We start from the raw sequence: 9,837 nt of genomic DNA on the forward strand, positions 1-9,837 counted from the left end.
TGGCTTGGCCATGCTGTTTGAGATGTGTTGAAAGAGCCTTTAGGAGCCCCATGAACCCTCTAGGCTGGAATAAGACCTCAGAGAAGGGGGACCCACTGGAGAAAGACAATAATAATAACCTCCTCCACTTCTATACTTTTCTGAGATTTCTATTGCTACTTTGCACACAGCAATAGAATGTAAGCTCCTTGAGGGTAGGTTCTGTTTCATTTTTGTTAATGGAGATCCCCAGGTCTAACAAGATTCTTGATTAATGAATGACTAGTTGATTAATCAATGAACAAAAAAGGATCAATTGATTAGTTAATTGATACTAACCCTTAGGAATTGTTCTGGGACTGAAAGGAGATGCTCTTTGGGGTTTTTTTTAGGTTTTTTTTTTTTTGCAAGGCAGTGGGAGTAAGTGGCTTGCCCAAGTCCACACAGCTAGGTAATTATAAAATGTCTGAGGCCAGATTTAAACTCAGGTACTACTGACTCTGGGCTGGTGCTCTATCCACTGCACCACCTAGCCGTCTGAGATGCTCTTTGTAAAGTATTTATCAAATTTCTATGAACCTCAGTTGGTGACAGGGAGTATAAAGTGCCAGAGTTGGAATCAGGTAAATTTGGGCTCAGATGGCATCTCTACCATGACCTATGTAATTATAAGTAAGTCCCTTCCCCCTTAAGGTTAGGACCTTCCATCTTGAATTCTCTTGAATTTACCTTGTCCCACCTTGTCTGTCTATAGCTGTTTATGTGCAGCCTCTCCCATAAGTCACGACCATCTTGAAAGCAAGGGTTGCTTTGGTCTTTCTTTGGATCCCTAATGTTTAGCACAGGGCCTCATAGTCAATTTATCAAGTGCCTACATTTATTAACCCTCCTACTATTTGCATAGCAGAAGCTTAATTAGGGCTTGTCGACTTGACTTACCTTGCAAGTAGTGACAGAGTTCATAGATCTAGAGCAGGGGCCATTAAAAAGCTCCAGAAATTTGAAATTCAAAAATCTAGGAGCTTTTTAGGGGTGAATTTGTTTGACCACATATCGCAGGATCCTTTTTAAGCTGATAATTTTGTATGACCTGCAAATGATGTTATAAGTATCCAGATGGCCCTTGGCAGAAAAAAATGTTCCCCACCCCTGAGCAAGAGCCTGAATCGAGCTCTGTGGTCTAGGTACAGGGAAGGCCTATTGGACAATTGAAGGACCAGTGCAAGTCTGGAGGGGAGGCAGTCAGCTAGCAAAGTGGATGGAATTCTGGAACTGCAGTCAGGAAGGTGTAGTTTGAATCCAGCTTCAGCTACTGTGTGACCCTTGGCAAGTCACTTTAACCCTATTTGCCTAACCACTGTATATAAGATCTATCCTGATCCCCACATCCAACACCAGCTATTAGGGCTTCCTTCCTCTTGAAATGCAGTACATGTCCCTGATGACTGGCATAGAGTAGATGACTTCAATAAATGTTTGAGAATTCAATGAAATTTTTTTTTAATAAGTCAACAGGGTTAAGTGACTTGCCCAAGGTCACATAGCTAGGTCATCATTAAGTGTCTGAGGTCACATTTGAACTCAGGTCCTCCTGACTCCAGGGCCAGTGCTCTATCCACTTTGCCACCTAGCTGCCCTAATGTGATAAAATTATTGCAGAGACTTTGGAGGGGCTTCTTGCAGGGCAGAAGTGGTTGGACCCAATCATTGGGGCCTTCTAAGGGCCTGTCTGAAGGCCTGTCAGGCACAACTGATGGTAGTTAGTTCTGTTGGATTGCTTTAAAAAAATTCTTGTTATGAGGACTGGTTTGCTTTGAGTAGACCTGGGAAAAATAGATTCAGGAATGAAGGCAAAGGGCAAACAAAAGGCAGATGTAAAAAAAAGCCTTTTCTAAAGAGGAAAAAAAAACATCTCCTTGAACCTTTTATGAGTCTTTGTTGAGTCTTCTTTGAATCTTCTAAAATCCTAAGATTTTTTGATACCAAGGTAGCTAGGAATCAGGAAGACCTGAGTGTAAATACAGCATTGGAAACTCACTGTGTGGTGACCTTGACCAAGTCACCTTACTTCTGCCTGCCTCATTTTCCTCATTTGTAAAATAAGAATAATAATAGCACCTACCTTCTAGAGCTGTTACGAAGATCAAATGAACTGATATCTGTGAAGCCCTTAGCACAGTACCTCAAACATAGTAGAAACTTAATAAACACTCTTCCTCTTCCCTTCCTCCCTCCCTCCTTTCCTTCCTCCCTCTTTTTCTCCCTTCTTTTCTTCCTCTTTCCCTCCCTCCCTTCTTTCCTCCCTCCCTCCCTTTCTTTCCTTCCTTCCTCCCTCCTTTTCTTCCTCCTTCCCTCCCTCTCTTCCTTCTTCCCTTCCTTCTTTGCTTTCTTCTTTCCATCATTTCTTCCTTCCTCCCTTCTTCCCCTCATTCTCTCCTTCCTTCATTTCTTTTCTTCCTTCCTCCCTTTCTTCTTTTCTCCTTTCTTTTTCTTCCTTCCCTTTTTTCTTCCTCTTTTTCCTTCCTCCTTCCCTCTTCTTTTCTTCCTCCATCCCTCCCTTCCTTCCTCTCTTCTTTCCTTCTTTCTTTTTTTCTATCTTCCTTCCTCTCTCCTTTTTCTTCTTTTCTTCCTTAAATCCTTCTTCCTCTCTACGTCCTTTTTTCCCTCCTTTCCTTCCTTTCATCTAAGACTCTAAGATTCTATTCTGAGTTTAAGGTTCTATGATGTTCTAATTCCAATGTGTTAGGATTTTTTAAGGTTATAAGATTAGGCCAGGTCTAAGGTTCTATGCTTCTCTCTGCTTCAGGTTCTGAGGGCTCTGATCTTCTCCTCAAAGAGAGTCCATCTGTTGGGCTGAGAGGAGGAATTTCCCTTGGCCCATCCTCCCTCCAGTCCTGCTTTTCTGTCCCCAGCAGGCTTGTTTATAGTTCACACATGTTCTTTCTCCAAAAACTCAAGGCTGTTTATGGGGGAACATGTCCCATTTGTGATGGCGCCAGGCACAGGACTGGGGGCGGGAGATGAGTAATGGTGTGTATTCTGATCCGGGCAAGAGTAAGTTCACAGATCCTGACCCCATTCAGCAGTGGGACAAACAACCACAGGGGTCTAAGAATAGTTACTTTTCAAGCAAATTTTGGGGACTTTCCAAGCATTCCCTGAAAATTGATAAGAAAGCAAGCAAACGGCTGTCTGGGGAGACTGGGACTTGGGGGGGGGAGAAGTGCCTCTAAGGCTTCCAGATGCTGGGGAAGGATATACGGCTATAAAAATTGGGGTCTGAACATATGTTTATGTTAACACACATATGTCTGTGAGCAACTGCTCTGTGGGTCTGTTCTCATGCAACTGTGCAAACATGCACATACCCATGCCTATTTCTCTACATTCTGAATATGCATAGAGGTGAGTCTTGTGTTGGCCTTGTGTTCATTCCAGACCCAGTAAAGAAAACTTTCCTAACAATTACAATTATTCAGAAGTAGATGGCAAATTTATAGTCAGAAGAGACACCAAAGGTCTGACCCGTCTTTCCACTCTGATTTTATAGATAAAAAGACTGAGATCCAAAGAGAGATTAAATGATTTTCCTGAGGACACATACATAGCAAGCATCCCAAGTAGGATTTGAATCCAAGTCCTTTGCATTTATAGTCAGTGACCTTTTCACTGTAGCCCACTGAGTTGGGCTGCTTCCTAGGGTTCCTGTCCCGAGGACCATTTGTTGGGTATGTAGAAAAAAAAAATCACTATCACCAGTATAAGATGGGGGAGGACTGCTAGAGAAAACAGTTGGACTGAAAAAAAAAACTGGGCATTTTCATAGACTGAAAATTCAAATGAGTCAGCAATGTGATAAGGTAGCTGAAGAAGCTAATGCAAGTTTGGACTATATGACTAGGAACCTACCTTGGTGCACCAGGGAGGTGATAGGCTCATGGTCCCCCACCCTTATCAGACTTCATGTGGAGTATTGTGTTCAGATCTGGACACAAGGGCTTAAGAAGGACATTGATAAGGTCTCTAGAGGAAGGGAAGCAGGAAGTCGAGGAGGTTTAAGTCCATAATATACAAGAATCAAATGGAGGAACTTAGGCATGTTTGGCAGGAAAAGGCATCTCAGAGAGGGCAATGCAACTTTCTTCAGGTATTTGAGGGGCCAGGGATTAGCTTTGTTCTACTTGGTACAAGAGGGCAGAACCAGGAACTATGGGTAGATATTACAAAGGAGTGAGTTGAGGTTTGATGATAGGAAAACATGTCTCACAAGAAGAGCTGTCCCAGAGTGCAATAGCTAGTTACCTAGACAAGGAGAGGGTCTTCAGGGTAGATTCTGGATGACCACTTGTCCAGTTCCTCCTCATAGGGATTCCTTTTGGGCATGCATTGGACCAGTTGGCCATGGATATCCTGCCAATGTTCTATTTGTGTGGTTCTTTTGTGTGCTTGCAAGAGGGGGTATGCATGTGTGCATAGCAATGTCATGTATATAAATGTATACTTGTAGTTATCACCCAGATCTCTGGTTCAACAACAGAGGTAGCTGTCCTTCTCATGAGGGACATTCTCGGTGTGGGGGCCTTAAGAGACTTTTTGGTGATTGGTCTGGGATCCGGGGTCTGTCTCCCCTCCCCACCCCCCACCCTCATCTTCCCCTTGGCTCAGCTGTCACATTGTCCTTTGCTCACATACCTCCTGCTCAGGGAGGCCCGTGTCTCTTGACTAACTCTCCAGGAATTGTCTTCCATAGCCATAGGGAACTTGGCTCCAGAAGGGGAAGAAGGCCTTTTGTCATGGGCCCTGAGGACTCAGATCAAAGGGGGAAAAAAGGTGCTAGAACTGGAAGAAATGCTAGAAATCAGCTAGCCAGTCCGTCATTTATAGAAGCAGCTTGAAAAGGCTTGGTTGCCTCCCCAAAGCCACATAGATGTTACGGAGCTCTGAGGGAATGTGAACCTAATGTTTTGACCCCAATGCCCTTCATGGCCTGGTCACACCCCATTTCTAAGTCCCCTTCAGCCCTCTAGGTATGACTCACTTGGGCTAGGTTTAGTCCTTCACTGATTCTTACCCTTCTCATTCTAGCCTTGACCCCCTCGACTCTGTGCCTCCAATGTTCTTATGGCTCACACCACTCCTCCACTGTCCTTAGTCAAAGGCCCAGCATAGACCTCACCTTCCTTGTGAATCTCTCTTGCTTTGCCCTCCTACCCAGAGTCTGGTCCTTGTACTATGTTATCTTCCCTCCTGGTCACTGTGTAACTCTCAGCAAACCCTTTTTCTTCTATGGATCCTGGTAGTAGCCCCTGTGCTAAGAGCCCTCCCTTGTCTGACATCCTGTGTTCTCGGATCCTTTCCAGCGCTGGCATCCTTGTGTTCTAAGGACCCTCCCAAACCTGAGGCTATGCTTCTCCAGTTCTGGGGTTCTTTTTATCTTTTTCTGGGTTCTAGACAACTCCAGTTGCTAATTAAGCCCAAGAACCCCTTCTCAGAACCACGTTGACTTTTTGAAATCGAGGGAAATGTTCAATTTTCAGTCAGAAGTTTGTGAAAATAAAGTTATTATTGTTTTCCCACTCAAGGCCGTGGTTCTCTTGACATTTCTTCTCGGACCTCAGGACGGGAGTCTCTCTCCTGCAATAATTCCATATTCGATAAACTCCAGAACACAAAGCGGGGCTCTCCGTTCACTAACTCATGAAACAAGCCAGACAGTGGCTTGTAGAAATTCAGTTTGGGACAGCAAACCACAGTGAACTCCAAAAGGAGACGAGTGAAAAAGGAGCAAGTGACATCATTTAAAACACAAACAAAGCTAGTGGAGGCTGGCTGGAGGGGGAGAGTCTTAAAGCTCAGGACTCTGTTGTTAAAGGCTTCTGGGAAGACTCATGGAGCTCAGGGCCAGCTTCCTGAAGAGGATCAGTATCCATCAGAGCATCTGCATGTGCTCTCTTGAATGTCCTGCCTCCCAGTCTAGAGCTCTAATGACCTCCCCCGGGTCCATGTTCAATGGCTTCTGGTTAAATTAAACATTTATACTAAATATCTGCTTGTTGAATGTCTTTTGTTTTCCGATGAGGACCAAAGACATAACTTGACTTGGGCATAATTGAATTTTTTTTTTTTTACTTAAAGATTTTATTTATTTTGAGTTTTACAATTCCCCCCCCCCATCTTACTTCCCTCTCCCCACCCCCCACAGAAGGCAATTTGCCACTCTTCACATTGTTTCCATGGTATACATTGATCCAAATTGAATGTGATGAGAGAGAAATCCGATCCTTCAGGAAGAAACGTAAAGTATAAGAGATAGCAAGATCAGACAATTTGATATCAGTTTTTTTTTTTTCTAAATTTAAGGTAACAGTCCTTAGTCTTTGTTCAAACTCCACAATTCTTTCTCTGGATACAGATGGTATTCTCCATCACAGACAGCCCCCAAATTGTCCCTGATTGTTGCACTGATGGAATGAGCAAGTCCTTCAAGGTTGATCATCATCCCCACGCTGCAGTTAAGGTGTACAGTGTTTTTCTGGTTCTGCTCATCTCACTCAGCATCAGTTCATGCAAATCCCTCCAGGCTTCCCTGAATTCTCATCCCTCCTGGTTTCTAATAGAACAATAGTGTTCCATGACATATATATATATATATATGTATACACCACAGTTTGCTAAGCCACTCCCCAATTGATGGACATTTACTTGATTTCCAGTTCTTTGCCACCACAGACAGGGTTGCTATGAATATTTTTGTACAAGTGATGTTTTTACCCTTTTTCATCATCTCTTTAGGGTCTAGACCCAGTAGTGATATTGCTGGATCAAAGGGTAGGGCATAATTGAATTTAAAGGAGGCAGAGCTACAAAAACTCATCAACCTCACTCTCTCTCTTCCAGAGTAATGGAAATCCAGTGGCAAGACAGAAGTCAAGATAATGGTGATGGCCTGGAATGTAGTAGATGATCTTGATATCTTCCATGTTTGAGCAAGCTCTAAGTACTCCATAGTTCCTGCTTTTGGCTGCCTTCATGGCCACTGGAACAAATTGTTCTCATCCACCCATTCAGCTGGGAAAAGTCTTCATAAGCTTCACAATTCATACAAATCAATTTAGAGAAGTCATTTGAACCATGTTCTAAATGACTCCAGGCCTTGTACTCTGTCTCCCTGTGGGTCACAGATAACAGGTCACAGATAAAATATAATACAGGGTAGGAGGTCAGTGGGGTGGGGAAAAGTGATATCCAGAGCTATTTCTCTACAAAAGCTTCAGGAGAGAGGAGACAGACACTTTTGGCTTGGGGAAACCAAGGAAGGCTTCATGGAAGAAGTGGCACCTGGGCAAAAATTTGTAGAAAAAGATTCTTAAAAGACAAAGATGAAGGGACAGTCAGGGGAAAGGATGCCCAGGGATGGGAGAGGGAGATCATCAGAGAGAATCTGAGAATAACCTATAGTCAGTCTAGTTTGGCTGGACTGAAGAGTGTGCAAGAAGAGTGGAAAATACCATTGGAAAGAAAGGCTGGTACCCAAGCATATAGGGCTTTAAATGCCAGGCCTGTGAATAAGGCCGAGCAGAATCACAGAGGGTGGGGTTGGACAAGAACCTTGGGTTAACTGGTCTGACCTGTCCTTGAACACGTACCCCCCCATCTACCTGACAAATGATCACTTGGCCTCTGCCAAAAGACCTCCTAGGAGTGGGGTGGCGGTTTGGGAGGGCCCTTAGAACCCAGATGTTACAACTAAGATCCATAAAACGAAAAGGGTTTGTTGAGAGCTACACAGGGAAGGTAACAGAGTACAAGGATCAGACTCTGGGTTGGTCAGAAGAACGGGGGTGGGCAGCCTGGTCCACATCTGGAAATTTTTCCTGATATCAAGCCTGTATTGGCTTCTTTGCATCTTCCCTCTCTAATTGTTCTTCCCTTTGGGGTCAATAAGAATTAAAGTTCATTTCTCTTCCACAGGCAATGCTAATCAAATACAGTCTAAGTGCTCTCCTCCAGGCTAAACACCCCCTGCTCCTACTGTTACCACTTAGGTGCCATGAACTTGAGACTCTTCACCATCCTGATTGCCTTCCCTTAGATATTCTTCAATGGGTATTTTTATATTTGTTTAACTTATATTTATATAGTACCTATTTTATATCATATATAAACTGATGTCTACATAGCACCTATATTGTTTATAGACACACACACACACACACACAAACACATATGGAGAGAGTATAATGTTTACATAGCACCATGATAAATACTTTACAAATATTATCTCATTTGATCCCCACAACTGCCCTGGGAAGTAGTTGCTTTTCTGTCCATTTTACAGATGAGGAAATTAAGACTTATAGAGGTAAAGTGACTTGCCCAGGATCACATGGTCAATAGGTATCTGTGTTTGGATTGAAATTTAGTTTTTCCTGATTCCAAGTCCCATCCTCAAACTACTGGACCACCTTGCTGCCCATACTCTTTGGCAGAGGGTGAGCGGGAGATCAGGGGACATGCCCAAGGTCATTCCTTCTCCAGCCTCCTGCTTGGGGTCATTGCACAAGGCTTGTATGCCAACAAAACTGGGGAACTCCCCATCTCTCCAGGCATGCCAGAAGACTGGACCCCATGTCTCTTGTTGACAGATGTTTGCTCTGTTTGTCCTTCATTTTTGAAGAAGACCACAATATCAGGGAGGTGATGCCATGAATTGGATTTGAGTGAGGGGGGCCTGTGTTAAGTCACCAGGCTCACTTTCTCCTCCAGAGCCATCTGGGTCCAGAGGCCAGCTATGGATCAGGATGACTGGAGATGGTCCTAGATGCCATTGAGGGGTGTGTGTAGGGGGAACATGCTCATCCTCAAGTTATATTGAACCCTGTAGAATAGCAGGTGATAGACTATTTCAGTGATAGTCCCATGGCTTTAAAAATACTAAGATTGCATGCTTTTGAAATGGAATCAGACTCTTAACTGCCTCGAACCTTAGTTTCCCTTTCTGTTAAATTAAGATAATACCAGCAACACTTCCCTCATGGGAATCTTGTGAGGCTCACATGAGAAAATGTCTGCAAAGTACTTGGTAGAGCCCAGATCTGCAGGAGAGTCAACAATGGTCATTTCCTTTGGGGAGGGGAGATGCTGGGGGACCAGGGTTCCCGGGGTACTGGTACAGACTGAACCAGGCCTCCCCTCCACCCCCCACACTCCCATCAGAGGCTAATGGCTGTATGTACCAAACTGGGGCAGCTTTGTGTCCCAGGAACAGCTGGGCAGACACTTCCTGTTACAGGCAGGCCTTGTTCCTCTAAGAAGCTGTCCCTGAGCTCTATGGAGACAGTCCAGTGGAAGGGAAAAGTGGGGGGGAGAAACCTCGTGATAGGGATCAGGTCTCTGTCCCACTCTCCCCCAACCTTCTGAGTCCCTGGTAGGACTCAGAAACTGACACCCAGACGCCGTGAAGCTTGGCTCCCTTGGGGACAGCAGGGCGGGAGCAGAGAATTTCTATTAAAAGCAGGAAAGTCAGAGGTGGAGAGTGACCTCAGAACACAGAACGTCAACACTGGAAGGGACCTTTGGATTTGGCTTTCAGAGACAGGAGGGATGGATGAGACCGTCCCAGAAAGGGGGGGGGGCAACCTGTCCAAAGTCACAGAAAATTATTCATTGGGCTTAGACTAAAATTCAGATTTCCATCTCTCAGACCAGAGTTCTCTAGATTTGTCAAGACAAAGGAAGACACCTATCCTTTGTCTGCAGATCCTAAGTGAGAGACTGAAGGCAAGAAGTGTCTAATAATCTTTTTAATTCAATCTACATTTATTAGTCCTTCCTACCCTTCTTCCATCCTGGTTTTTC

This window comes from Macrotis lagotis, chromosome X (genome assembly GCF_037893015.1).
Source record: "Macrotis lagotis isolate mMagLag1 chromosome X, bilby.v1.9.chrom.fasta, whole genome shotgun sequence".
Taxonomy (NCBI): Eukaryota; Metazoa; Chordata; class Mammalia; order Peramelemorphia; family Peramelidae; genus Macrotis; species Macrotis lagotis.